We start from the raw sequence: 12,535 nt of genomic DNA, 5'->3' as shown, positions 1-12,535 counted from the left end.
CGGATATTACGCTCGTGCCCCACGATATTCGAAAATCTAAGCCCAGTCCCTTTTCTCTAATGGACGTTTTACAAACAGGAAGTTTATTTTGGCCTATATTTAACTATTTTTTAATCAATGCGACTGTAACAACTTTCGTTTATTGAATGTAACGTTAAAACTTACAAGTTAGCCCAACTGTTAACTGTTAGACCCGACGAAATATGCTCTAACCAAACTAGGCATATGGTAGACAGATTCCCTGATTTGTTGGTATATCAGCAACCTTAAGCCAAGATCCTCTGGTCAACATCTATAATAACGCTAATTGTTATAGATTGGCAAGTGATGAAACTTACTAATTTTTCCTAGAGTTATTCCCCTTGTCACATTCCAAATCGTTATCAATATCCCTAGCTAAAGCCAGAAATATATATAATATGTATCTATGTTTCTGCTAAAGCTACATGTAAGAAGGCTAATAAAGCATTATTTATTTGCAAAAAATATATGAAAGTTTGAAGAAAAATAATTAAAGTGCTCCCGGTGATGCTTGCACAGTCAATGTCAAAGATAATCATAAAAAGATCATATAATTATTTAAGCGATTTACACCTTGACGAAATATTACCCCAAAATATTTAACTTTTGGTGGACCCAAAATGCACCGGTCGTTACCGTATTGATATAAACATATTTTTGCCATTAGGAGAAATGGGATTGGGCGCAAGTCAGGACTACAAAATTTATATGATCCGTTCCAAAACCAATTATATTACAGTTAAGATGGCATTAATTAGTATGAGAGTCAGGGTGTGTTTTTAAAATTATCTAATTCTATGTGTCTTTAGTTGTTTAATTTAAGGGCCCACTATAATAAGAGATTTAAATATAAATGTAAAAATACTATTTAAATCTCTGCTATAGCTACCTTTCCTGAGCAAAATATAAAGGTTTCTCTAAAGCAATATTAAAATAGAAAATATATACTGGTGGACTAAGATGAGGTTACAACACCAAACATATGCAAGATTTCCTGCGTAATAAATGAAAATGGTGGAGAGTCATTTCCCAGATAACATGCCAATATTGGCCCGATGTTGGGTAATGGTCGTACGGTCGGGTGACCGCTGGCAGTCGGTGTACTATCAATGGCCCAATGTTGGCCCGATGAAGTACGACCAACGGTTGGGATGATAAAGTTGGCCCATTATTGGTCCGATGTTGTACGCCCAATGGTTGGCCTGCTTACATTGGTAAAATGTTGGCCCATTATTGGCAAATTGGCCGATTCCCAATACAGTTTCATTAGGCCAATGCGATGTGTGACAGAAAAAAAACTTTCAATAAAATAATGAAACAATGTTATGTACTACACACAGTTACCAGAATTTCTCTAATGACCGTGAGTTGATTTAAATGGTTTGTACAGTAAATAATGTAAATGGAAAAAAACAAACACTTTTTTTTTTCTTTATTTCCTAGGCCTATTCTATTTTTTGTCTGTGTGTATCTGCGAGATTTATTGCTTGAATTAAAATTTTTGCATATTTGACTCGGTCTTCTGGTCATATTTATACCATTACGTGTACAAGGATTTACAAGTAAGTCTAATTTCCGTTGGAGGGCACTATCAATGATCCACATCTGCTATGAGTCACGTGACTATTCCCGCCAAGACCATCCCCATCTATTTGTATCTGGACCATACTCTATAGCTAGTTGACCAGGAGCTGACCAGCACACATGAATTCATTTTGAGTTTTGCTGACATATAGGAAATATTACTTCAAGACCACATCAAAATTGTAAGTAGGGTTACTTTTGTTATAATAAACTAGTTAATGATCAATAATAATGATATTATATCTGTTTTAACGTTGTGGCGATGTACATATTGTTTGGTGTATGTTTATAGTTCCATTTCCATGTTCAAACTAAAGCTAAACCTTTGCCAATTTATCAGTATTATTACACATGCCAAAAACATATTTCACAAAATTTGTGATCAGGTTGAAAGTGGTACATGTAGATGTAGATAATTAACATGTTATGAAACATGTGCATAATGTACATGCACATGCAACAACGAAATATATTATTTTTGAAAGGCTGGGAACGTCCTACTTAAAAATTCGGGTGGTTAACAATTAAGCTGATAAGGTAGTGGGCGGAAAGTATACTTAAGTGCATAGTGACCAGCCTCTGCTGCTGCATGTAAATTTTATACATAACCACATGTGTCTAAATCACATGGTCAGTGTACGCATACACTGTAGATGGCGAGAAAAGATTAAGTTGAATAACATCCACAGACATAATAACATTATTTCATAAGTAGTATAAGTTATTTGTCTGATGTGATATAGAGTTTGAAAGTTCTAATAAAGAAGTACATTTTACAGCATTAGAGCAAATTTAAAATTATACATCAGTACAGAAAATTCCTTTACAATTATAATTAATGTTGCTATTATCAGGCTGTTTACGATCAAGCCTACTTTAGATAAGCAACTTAACAAGTGAAGAGTTATATAATTATATACAAGATTACAATTTTGAATACATAATCCAATGCTGAAATGGTTGTGATGTATAGAATAGATCACACTCCCTTCACAACATTCCTCTGTAACATGAAACTAAAATCACACATCCCTTATTTCTCCTCCGTCCATATCCTAAACACTGACCACTAGTCTCCCTCCAGGCACTTGGTAAGAAGGTTATTGATAACAAAACTATAGCATCACCTGATTGTGGTGGAAATCCCCAAAGTATGTGCAAATTTTGCTGCTTGGATATAGATAGTACACCCAATTTATAAGTATTTAAAACAATTGAGAGAACAATTGAAACAACAAGGGAGTCATTTAGCTTATAAGCTAGTAAATAATTTAGTTTTAGTTTACAAGAATGATTGTTTCAGGAAGTTATGTTTTGTTTTTTCTATTGTCACAGATTACCAACCTGCCAACAATTGTCGCTACTTGCACTCGCCGGATTCAAACAACGAGTTTTTTAATTGGCAAGGAAAGGACACCAAGCCTCATTATGTGCAGTCATCACAAGTAAGTATAAAATTAGTCATTGTATAATGTCCATAAAGGGAAGACATATTATACTTTGTTCTGTCAAAGTTTGATATTGAAGCCATAAGTAGAAAATGCCTTAATCATAATGTAAAGTAATTATTACATATCAAAATTTAGTACTTAAACTGTAGGATAAGTTAGCTGCATTTTGTTATCGAAGCAAAGCTTAGAAATGTGTTGGCAGAGAGTGAAAATTAAGCTCAGATATAGACATGAAAATGTAGAAATTTAGACCTGTGTTTAATGGTATACCCCTACAATATTTCTGTACAGTACATATCAATAGATGTATTTACTTTTTTATTATAGAGGCTGTAAGAAAAAAAAAAAACAGAATGGCATCTAATGCAACAGATGCTGAAATTCACAACATCATTAAAGCCTGGCTTTGCACTTTTGGAGACAGAGAGGGAGGAAGCAAAGAAAGACAAAAAGAAGAATCTGGTCACTATATACAATAGTAGAGACTGTCCAAGAAAGTGGAGATCCAGATTAGATTAAACGTGTAAAATAATTCTCTTTGTGCCATTGGCTGAAATTCCTTTGGAGAGATTGACATTTTCCATAACTGACATTTAAAAAAAAACTATACCAGTGAGCGCAAGTTATACAAGCTTATTTGGGGTTATTTCTTTTTATGTCCAGAGGAATTATGGTAAACTGTTATGAATACGCAAACAATGAACATAGATTTGGGAAATACCACAAAAGGTTTGATCCATTAAAAACAGTTGGCATGCTCTTTAATCTTTATGATTAAAAAAAAAATCTTTTATTGTTTTTGAAGTAAGAAAAATACACTACAATGTTATTCCATATCTAATAGTTGCATTTTTCTTTGCTGACATTTTGATAATTTTAGAAATATATCATAACAGGTTATTTCATCATTTAATTAATATGGGTTAAGTTTTGGAATCTATATTTTTAATGTCATTTTAGGAAATATATATATATATGGAAGAATATGAGCTTTTAAAGTCTATTTTGATCAATAGAAGCAATGTATTATCAAATGTTGAAATAACCTGTTCAGCTCATGTGGAATGGATTGGTGTTTAATTAGGAACCATGCGATTTTATGGCATTAATGAGAGAGGTATTTACCAAGCTTAAAATTAATTAATGCTTTAAAATTAATCGACCCAATGGATCAGACAAATCAACATCAGACCAGCATTGGGCCAACAGATAGCCGGAATTGGGCCAATGCTGGGCCAATATAAATGCTAACTTCTACATCGGCCCAATGTTGGCCTGACATTCAAAAGCCGACATGCCAACATTGGGCCGACATAGAACCGACACACTGGGCCGACAATGGACCAATTTGCAAATCAACAGCGGGCCAATGTCAACTGCCAATACTGGCCCGATGTAACTGCCAGCATTAGGCCAATATTGGGCCAACATTGCGATGCTATCTGGGTTCGCTGTTATGCCGTCTGGCGCAGTGAAAGTCAACAACCGCACGGTATTTAGGACGACGACGGGAAACACAAGACGACCCGCGTTATTAAAAAAAAAATTATTATTATTATTATTTATTTTAATTCCAGTGTTCAGAAGGTGATGATAAATGTAGTATTAATTAACGGTAAGTTAGTAACTTTTGCGACTCTACAAAATTTTCAATATCGTTTTATATTCCCATTTATAAAAATTAAACGCCGTTTCAAAAAGGTAGTGGGCCTTTAATCAGATAAATTACCCTTAGAAAATCCTGTAATTCGGTAAATACTACCATTTCATATTCAACCGTTTTTGAAAAATGTCAAGGGAACAAAAGATTTTTATGACTATTTAAACAAATCCCAGGCACAACCATCTATTAAAGAAAAATGCGGAGAGAAACAGATGGATTTAAATAACAGAGACTGGGATCTCGTTGTTACAAAAAATACGAAACTACAGTGGCTGCAATACAGAATTTCTCACCATATACTAACAACTATAGGGTTGGTCATTAGTCTATTATGTAACTTGTGTAATACTGAGAGAGAATCAATCATCCATCTTCTTTGGGAATGTCAAGAAGTCCAAAGACTCCTTCAGATCTATGCCAATGCATCATCCCAAGTCCCTTTCAACCCCCACCCCTACCCCCACCCCTAAGTATACTAACTCTTGCCTTTCTTTCTCTCAACATCTCATCTCCCTACTTGTGTGTATGTGAGGATGATGTGTATGTAGTATTTGTATATATTATAGTTCTAATGCTAAAAAAGACACAATTAATTATAATAATGATGGTATGACACAATTATGATGGTGAGGGTGATTATGTGAGGTCATTTGTGTTTGATAATAAAGATGAGGATGCCACATGAAAGTCATCCTCGATACTCCAGGGCTTCCGATCACTTACGATCTCTACACCCCTGGACTATCTCATAGTAAAACTGGAGGCAACAGAATAGAACAGGTAACTTAGTCATTTGATGTACATCAAAAGAGCCGTATAACGGTACACTGTGGTTGACTGTGTGACTTTGATGTTAGGCGTCGCTCTCTCTGTAGTCTTCAAAGGAAATCTTTGCTAGCCTGTGATTGGTCAAATGTTTTCAGCTGAGCTGCCTTCAATTTCACTATGAGATAGTCCAGGGGTGTAGAGATCGTAAGTGATCGGAAGCCCTGGAGTATCGAGGATGCATGAAAGTATGCTTGTGTGTAAGTTATATATGAAAGTGTGTAAGTATGTGTGTAAGTTATGTATGAAGGTGTATGAAGTGTTCTTTATATATCTGTTTCATAAAATCACAAGTGATATTTTTTTCTATTTTCCATAATTCTCAGGCTGTTTGATTTGACAGGGAAAATGAATATGACTATAGCATCACCTCTCACTACAGGAAGAGGAAAGAAACAGGTTAGGCGAGGCACACTCGTCAGCCAATCAATTGTCTGGACACTACACTGTAGCTGAGAGGTATGAATTGGTTCATTCACTCTTGTTATACCATAGCATCATAACATACAGTGTATTTGAAAATTCAACATTAAGATAATAACAGTAAATTCCTAGTATGAATGAGGTGTGTCGAATGGATCCCCTCCTGTTAGAGGGCACAGTTGTGTATGTCCTGAATTGTTTTTTGGAATAATTAAGAAAAAAAACTTTTGCTACTCTACAAAAGTATCGATCTCGTTTTACATTCCCATTAAAAAATTAAAAGCCGTTTCGGAAAGGTAGTAGGCCTTTAAAGTAATATGTATTCACTTCCAATGCTGACGACCGTCACTGATTTCTGTTCTGATGTCCCTACTTTTAAAGCTCATCACATTCCGTGCCCTGGTTTCTTTTCCAGTTCTTCCGTTATATGCTTTCTTAGATTTACGTTTCTCTTGTGTCATCAGCATTGAAAGCATATGAAACAAAAGTGTTTTTTTTTCTCTATTCGTTTTTATGCAATATCTTATAATATAAGTAGGAAATGTAAGATATCTGAAGTGATCACACTTACTGGAAGTACTTATTTGTGTCATCAACAGTTGTTTTGTCTGATCATTAATTTTTTGTTTAAAGGCCCACCACCTTTCCGAAACAGCTTTTAATTTTTGAAATGGAAATGTAAAACGAGATCGATTATTTTATAGAGTCGCATAAGTTAGCAACTTACCGGTAATGCTACACTTATCATCGTCTTCTGAACAATTTAATTTAGATAAATAAAATGTTAATTTTCATAACGCGGGTCGTCTTATGTTTCCCGCCGTCGTGCTAAATACCGCGCGGTAGTTGATTATCACTGCAGCAGAAGGCAAAATAGCGAGATGAAACCCAACTGTTATCATATATTACGCAGGATAACTTGCATATGTTTGGCGTTGTAACCTCATCTTAGGCCATCCGTATATATTTTCTTATGTTATTTATGATTTTTAGAAACCTTTAAATTTTGCTCCGGAAAGGTAGTGGGCCTTTAGTAACGGAAGGAAAATGATATAAACAGGAGACTGCCTAACCATATACATGTATATCTAATCCAATTTCAGATAATTTCTGTTTAATAAACACTAAAAAATATGTTTTGGATGTTCCTTTTCAGTTTCCTTATAAAATACCTGATATATTTCTTTCAAAACACAGGTATTACTATTCAATAGTTGAAGCCGATACTTGAAGGCTGTGAAGATTGGTTGATTTACCGTGGGAAAACGTCAATAAACCATTCACTACAAGTAGATTTTTTACACTTGAAATGTTTTACAAAATTTTAGATGAACCTTTTCAACTTATCAGCTTTAACAACAACCCCACCCATATTTCACAAGCATAATGAGGGATGCTTACAATATGTGTATCAAATAAATGTAAATTTAAAAGTTTTAATAATAAAATATACTTGGTAATTTACTAGTAAAACGCCTAAACAACAAAATTCATAAACAACTGAAAAACAATTTCCATACAATTTTGGTCTTTTCAGTATTAACAGTTAGCTTCGATCTTTTAGTGTAATCACATAAACAGCAAAGTTTGTAAACCCTCGACTGATTCCGAGAAAATAACCAAATCATCGGCATATAAAAGTACAAATAGACACAGATCACCGAATTCATAAGTACTCAGGAACCATTTTCAATAAAACTATTTTAAAAATCATTATGAACATGAAAAGAGTAAGGGGATAGAATTTCCCCTTGCATCAATACGATTTAATTATTAGAGAAAAAACATTTTCCATTACTAGACAACAACACACGATTTTACAATGAATACAAAGACTTAATAACTTTCAAGAATTTCCCTCTGATGCCCAGTTTGGTTAAATTTTACCATACACTTACTTACTTGGAGTTGGGAGTCGCTCTCTCTGTAATTTTCAAAAGAAGTCTCTACCTGTCATTGGTTAGGTTTCCCCCCTAAACAGTCTCCAATTTTACTATGAGATAGTCCAGGGGTGGATATGACGTCAGTGATAGTATCTCCTGGAGTATCGAGGATGGGTGGGGGTGTAGGTGCATTTCAAACCTATTACAGTTAATTGTATACAGTTGAGTGCTCTGACATACTTCTGTATTCTGATGTTAACTTCAATGGGCATTTGCAGACTAAACAAAATAATCTGACAGCACGTATTGGTAATATAGACTTCAGAGAATATTACCATGATATCTATAATAAAATCTTTATTAAAACGAAAATGCCTGCGCCTGTGACTGGACTTCCGTGTAGCAGCTGCAGTCTAAAGGAATGGATTTATTTCGCGTGCGGCTATGTACATGTAAATAAGACGTGGATGGCTCACATTGACATTGCCGATAATCTGACTATGGCGTTATTTAGAGTTCTACATCTATATTTCTGGTTTTCTATTTCTAATAGAATGGTAAACTGTTTAAATACATGATATGAAACACTATTCCTAATATCAATGTCAAGCTGTTTCCAAAGTAGGATTGTGGATCAAACTAATTCAAATTCGATGTTCATTATCTGCTCATTATCTGCTCATTAAAACAAAAACAAATATTTGTCAATTTTGAAATGATTTTTTTAACTTTTTTTCACTGTGAATATCGGAAATTTTGTTACTTTCATAGATTATTTGAAAGTTGTTGACCACATTTTAATTCGTAATTAACTCAAACCCTTGATTTAAAGATACTTCACCACTGACGAATGGTAATATTTATCTATCAAAACAGGAGACGAATTAGTATTTTTCATCAGTTACAAAAGTCACTTACTTTAACCATTATTATCACCATTGAAAAGTTTGAGATTTCCAATTTTATTTCATCATAAAAGTATTTGAAATAATTGATTGCACCCGAACAAAATCCATGACACTACGAACTATATGGAATGAGGTACTGATTTCGCAGACAACAAAAGCAGAACAAATGATTATATATGTGTTTTTTTGTGTTAATTTGACATATATATACACGATTAAACATCAATTATAAAAGATACCACTGTAGTGAAATGATTATGAAATGTACACATTGTGGTCGGACGTTTTGTATGCCGAACCCTGGCCCTTGCCATTGTATTAAAGAATTTTTTGTCTAGAACTACTCAAATCGCTGAATATTCTTGTCTAAACATAATTTCATCAACTCCTCAGTGGTTATGTATTTCATTTGTTTAACGTACATGACTTTAGCTCGGCTAATGGGTACAACATACATGTTATACCTGTTTAATCGTATTGATCAACGATTTTGAATTTCAACGGTATCAATCAAAATACTTAAAAATGTTGTGGAATTTTTCTTGTTGTACGAAAGGAATTTAGAACAATACATTTATGTCATATTTTGCTTCGTGTTTATGTAAAAGAATTAGCTTCATTGAAAATTGTCCCTTTAACGACACAAAAAAAAACTAAAATAGATTTAGTATTATTTATTTTTTCGTCGTTAACCTGTGAACTGATAAGACCAAGTACTGGAACGAAATAGAGACAGAAAACAAAAGTGATACAGATTTTCCGTGAATCAATTTCTCATTTAGTCTTACAGAAATTTGCAATACACCAATAAAAGTTTTAATGGGAGTGTCATCAGTCCCATTCCGATTGTCTACATCACAAATTCCGTCCACGACTGGTCTAAACGAGATGTATTTGTTTTAAAGAAGTTTGAACGCGTTGGTGTGATAAGTATTTGTATCAAAGGTGAAGGGTTCAATCGCACCCTGAAAGACAAATATGGGCAAAATTTTTCTCAACCAATCAAATCAAACTAGCTTAACGGGCACCTGATCGTCATCAGGCGTCTATATAAGAGTCACCTGCACGGCCGCAATTAGATTTAAAGAACAAGGAAGTGGGTGATTTAATAACAACTACAATAATCATCATGGGATGTACTGAAGCGTCTGTTTTTCTAAAAGTAGCATTCGTCATCTTCCCTATTGCTTTGATTCTTCAAATTGTCGGATTGGCGACACCACATTGGAGTTCTATCAGTGTGACAGCTAATGGCCAGACTGTTAGTCAGTCATTGGGACTTTGGGCAACATGTGCTACTGTAAATGGAGATACAAAATGCGATAGCTATCCCAATGGTATGTAAATGATTTTTCTCTACTTTAAAACATGAATTATTATAAAAAAAGAAAGAAAGACGAAAGACTCCACAGTTAATATACTATCATCTTTACAAATAACAAATTTAATTATGATTTGTATTTTTTTTCAAGTTGAGGACTGGGTAAAGGCGTGTCGTGGGTTTGCCATTATTGGTATGCTAGCTGTTGCTGCTGCCGCCATCCTAGATGATAAAGGGCCCACTCCTTTGCACAGTTGCCTTGTCCAAAACTTCCCATAAGATAGCCTATATTCTGGCTATGATCCGCCAAACATATGCAAGTTATCCTGCGTAATATATGATAACAGTTGGGTTTCATCTCGCTATTTTGCCTTCTGCTGCAGTGATAATCAACTACCGCGCGGTATTTAGCACGACGGCGGGAAACATAAGACGACCCGCGTTATGAAAATTAACATTTTATTTATTTAAATTAAATTGTTCAGAAGACGATGATAAGTGTAGCGTATTACCGGTAATATAAGTTGCTAACTTATGCGACTCTATAAAATAATCGATCTCGTTTTGACATTTCCATTTTAAAAATTTAAAAGCTGTTTCGGAAAGGTGGTGGGCCTTTTAACAAAAAATTAATGATCAGAACAAAACAACTGTTGATGACACAAATAAGTACTTCCAGTAAGTGTGATCACTCTAGATATCTTACATTTCCTACTTATATTATAAGATATTGCATAAAAACGAATAGAGAAAAAAACCACTTTTGTTTCATATGCTTTCAATGCTGATGACACAAGAGAAACGTAAATCTAAGAAAGCATATAACGGAAGAACTGGAAAAGAAACCAGGGCACGGAATGTGATGAGCTTTAAAAGTAGGGACATCAGAACAGAAATCAGTGACGGTCGTCAGCATTGGAAGTGAATACATATTACTTTAAAGGCCTACTACCTTTCCGAAACGGCTTTTTAATTTTTTTAATGGAATGTAAAACGAGATCGATACTTTTGTAGAGTCGCAAAAGTTTTTTTTTTACTTAATTATTCCAAAAAAACAATTCAGGACATACACAACTGTGCCCTCTAACAGGAGGGGATCCATTCGACACACCTCATTCATACTAGGAATTTACTGTTATTATCTTAATGTTGAATTTTCAATACACTGTATGTTATGATGATATTGGTATAACAAGAATGAATGAACCAATTCATACCTCTCAGCTACAGTGTAGTGTCCAGACAATTGATTGGCTGACGAGTGTGCCTCGCCTAACCTGTTTCTTTCCTCTTCCTGTAGTGAGAGGTGATGCTATAGTCATATTCATTTTCCCTGTCAAATCAAACAGCCTGAGAATTATGGAAAATAGAAAAAAAATATCACTTGTGATTTTATGAAACAGATATATAAAGAACACTTCATACACCTTCATACATAACTTACACACATACTTACACACTTCATATATAACTTACACACAAGCATACTTTCATGCATCCTCAATACTCCAGGGCTTCCGATCACTTACGATCTCTAACAACCCCTGGACTATCTCATAGTGAAATTGAAGGCAGCTCAGCTGAAAACATTTGACCAATCACAGGCTAGCAAAGATTTCCTTTGAAGACTACAGAGAGAGCGACGCCTAACATCAAAGTCACACAGTCAACCACAGTGTACCGTTATACGGCTCTTTTGATGTACATCAAATGACTAAGTTACCTGTTCTATTCTGTTGCCTCCAGTTTTACTATGAGATAGTCCAGGGGTGTAGAGATCGTAAGTGATCGGAAGCCCTGGAGTATCGAGGATGACTTTCATGTGGCATCCTCATCTTTATTATCAAACACAAATGACCTCACATAATCACCCTCACCATCATAATTGTGTCATACCATCATTATTATAATTAATTGTGTCTTTTTTTAGCATTAGAACTATAATATATACAAAACTACTACATACACATCATCCTCACATACACACAAGTAGGGAGATGAGATGTTGAGAGAAAGAAAGGCAAGAGTTAGTATACTTAGGGGGGGGTAGGGTGGGGGTTGAAAGGGACTTGGGATGATGCATTGGCATAGATCTCTGAAGGAGTCTTTGGACTTCTTGACATTCCCAAAGAAGATGGATGATTGATTCTCTCTCAGTATTACACAAGTTACATAATAGACTAATGACCAACCCTATAGTTGTTAGTATTATGGTGAAAATTCTGTATTGCAGCCACTGTAGTTTCGTATTTTTTGTAACAACGAGATCCCAGTCTCTGTTATTTAAATCCACTGTTTCTCTCTCCGCATTTTTCTTTAATAGATGGTTGTGCCTGGGATTTGTTTAAATAGTCATAAAAATCTTTTGTTCCCTTGACATTTTTCAAAAACGGTTGAATATGAAATGGTAGTATTTACCGAATTACAGGATTTTCTAAGGGTAATTTATCTGATTA

At 34.6% G+C, this 12,535-nt stretch overlaps 1 long non-coding RNA gene across 1 annotated transcript; it reads left to right on the top strand.

The window, feature by feature from the left end:
• Nucleotides 1–60: 60 nt before the first annotated feature.
• Nucleotides 61–7,340, top strand: LOC138315297 (uncharacterized). The gene is made up of 3 exons (XR_011207482.1): nucleotides 61–1,787; nucleotides 2,941–3,050; nucleotides 3,384–7,340. It is a non-coding gene; the product is annotated as an uncharacterized lncRNA (long non-coding RNA).
• Nucleotides 7,341–12,535: the final 5,195 nt, after the last annotated feature.

This window comes from Argopecten irradians, chromosome 2, assembly GCF_041381155.1.
Source record: "Argopecten irradians isolate NY chromosome 2, Ai_NY, whole genome shotgun sequence".
NCBI lineage: Eukaryota > Metazoa > Mollusca > Bivalvia > Pectinida > Pectinidae > Argopecten > Argopecten irradians.
Note: the sequence above shows the minus strand (reverse complement) of the source record. Positions and strands in the feature narration are given on the sequence as shown.